Source organism: Octopus bimaculoides, chromosome 10 (genome assembly GCF_001194135.2).
Source record: "Octopus bimaculoides isolate UCB-OBI-ISO-001 chromosome 10, ASM119413v2, whole genome shotgun sequence".
In the NCBI taxonomy this organism is placed as follows: Eukaryota; Metazoa; Mollusca; class Cephalopoda; order Octopoda; family Octopodidae; genus Octopus; species Octopus bimaculoides.
Window position 1 is genome coordinate 91,274,996 of NC_068990.1, and position 2,857 is coordinate 91,277,852.

General features: G+C 34.6%; 1 protein-coding gene across 1 annotated transcript in view; it reads right to left on the reverse strand.

The window, feature by feature from the left end:
* The window catches only part of LOC106882092 (WW domain-binding protein 2), a 14,376-nt gene that overhangs the window by 10,463 nt on the left and 1,056 nt on the right, over positions 1-2,857 (reverse strand). The window lies entirely within an intron of this gene.

Genomic DNA, 2,857 nt, shown 5'->3' on the forward strand with positions numbered 1-2,857 from the left:
AGGTGTGGCCCTATGGTAAGAGGCTTGCTTACCAACCACATGGTTCCAGGTTCAGTCCCACTGCATGGCACCTTCAGTCAATATTGTGATGATGTTCATTTTGTTTGATGTTGTTGTTTTTTATACAGCATGTCTATCTAGAGATTTTCTCTCAGGCAACAATCACACCAGTCTTTCCATGGTGTGAATAAATTTATTATAATACACAGATGGTTATTTTAAACATTCCTCAGTTTATTGAATAAAACACTTATTTCCTGTGATTAAACATATTGCAAAGTTGAGAGAAAACTGAAATCTGCTTGGTTTGTTCCTTCACAGCAGGTCAATGACAAGAAAATGCCCACAAACAGGAATCAAATCCGTGACACATAGACTTCAGAGTCAATTGTTTGTTATTCGACTACACTCCTCTACTGACCGAAAAATTGTAGTGAAACAAGGGAATTGTTGATAAGATGTCGTCAGAATGAGGTCAGATTTCAGTTTAACCAGTTAAAATTAATAATAATTTTACTCTAAACTCATTAACAAGGCTGATTAAATCATTTACTTTGGATAACATCTGTATCCAGTGGAATAAATAAAACGATGTGGTTTCACGGTTTTTATATTCACAGTTCATACCCTACCAAGATCAACTTTCATTTCAGCCTTACTCGATCGGGTAATCAAGTACTTGTGAAGTACAAGTGTTAATACAATTGGTTGTTCTACCCACTAAAAATGTTCGGCCTTGCACTGCAAGGATTTCATCACTGTTCTATTTATTTGTCTCACATGATAAGTCTACTTCGTTCCAAGTACGTAAAATGGCCAATAAAAAAATCAATGAGTGATAATAATTGATAATAAAGTGATAAGTCTCCATACTTATCAGAAACCACTCGTTTGATATACAAACTTACTGCTATGTAAAAAGAAATGAAGCAATTTTCTTTCTCAAGTGAGATCACATGCAGACAGATAACGTGATTTTTTCCGTCGAATACTGAAAAGGAGGAATTTGGCAGATATGTAAACAAAACGGAGAGAACCACATACAAAAGACATACTGGTATTCCCAACGGTCTACAATAATTCTAAAATACGGTGCTGTATTAGTGTTTTGAAAATATACTATAAAATGGCAATTAAGTCAGCTTAGTTAAGAGTTAATAATCACAGGTTCCCTTATTGGCTTATAAAGTATTATTTACATTATATATATGGAATCTCTCCGAATGCCAACACAAATTCTAAGATGTGTTGTTGGTATGATTACGAAATATACCATAAAACGGCAATCGGTTGAATTAAGCTTAACCCATGAAACGCTGGAATTTGCCCTTACATAGCATGGACAGCAGGGCACATTTTATGAAAATGAGACTACCAGGTACACATAAAACACATCATCTGCAAAGTCATTAGTTGAACTATTAGTCCATTTGCAGTCTGGTGGGGTATCGGAGCGTTTGAACGACATTAGACCCCAATAAACGCCCATAAATTAAATGCATCTATCAGGGCCGCGATAGTGACCTGTCGACCTGCGCCTGGCGGCCACGATCGTGGTCCTTCGCGCTTAATGTGTTAATGGTGACTTTTGTAAAATGACGACTTCTATGTAAATCGGATGAATGTAACATGTTTCTAGGTAGTCCCTTTTGCTTTCTACAAAAGATTGGTGTATAGCTACATATCACCTAAAATGTTCAAATTAAAATCTGGAAACTGAACGAAAAACCATTTTAAAGATAGTCGGGTCTATTCCAAACTATGAATGTCACATAAATGTCACGTCTAGAGAAACGACACCAGATGGACTTTTGTCAGCAATTTTACGTACTTATACCGAAAAAAATCACTCACGAACTGTCCACACGTTTTCACCAATGGCTCAAGAGAACAGTATGAACTTATGGAATCTTACAGTGTGTGTGTGTACATATACACCTTCAAGGATTTTAATCGATAACAGGGATTTCTGTATTGTCATACACACACACGTGTGTGTGTGTGTTTTGCAATACCAAAGTTTGAAAAGTGCTGACACACGAAACTCCCCGCCCGAGAGTCACTCTCGTGCTTCTGCCAAATATTAATATATACATATACTTATATGTAATATTTTGGGCTAAAGAATATACATACACACACACACACTAACGGTGTATATTTGTAATATAACACACACTTCTCATGTATAATACATACACCTCACTGTTGTGTGTGTGTGTGTGTGTGTGTGTGTGTCGGTGTGTATGTATTACAGATCAATATTTGTGTCGTATTTGTTTCTAGAAGTTTCCGTTTGTGTCTACGTATTTCTCTTAGATTATTTGTTGATGTTTTCTATAAGAGGAATGGGTGGAAAAATACTTTTCGTACAACCATTCTATTTCAAGTTTTCTATTTTTGCTTTTAATCAATTACATAACCTCAGTACTTTCTTCAATCTGTCACTTATTTCATCGCATTCTATCGAACGGCTCTGCTAAGAATTTCTATTATAATTCAATACTATTTATCATCGTATATGCTGTTCCATGTATTAAACATATAACGAAAGTGTCCAGGTTTCGTTTCGTCAATACAAGAAAGCCATGTTACTTTTTGTACATTTTTCGTGTGTGTTGATTTCATTTTTAATTACGCTTCTCCAGCCAAGAGATACACACACATTATATATATATATATATATATATATATATATATATATATTATATATATATATATATAATTACACGCATACATAAGTGTGTGTGTTTACTAGTATGGTTTTTGATGCTTTAGGAAATTTCATCTTTTCTTAAATCCTGTTACATCATTACATTTCTTTTAATGCTGTTAGTAATTAAATACTTAAGTGATC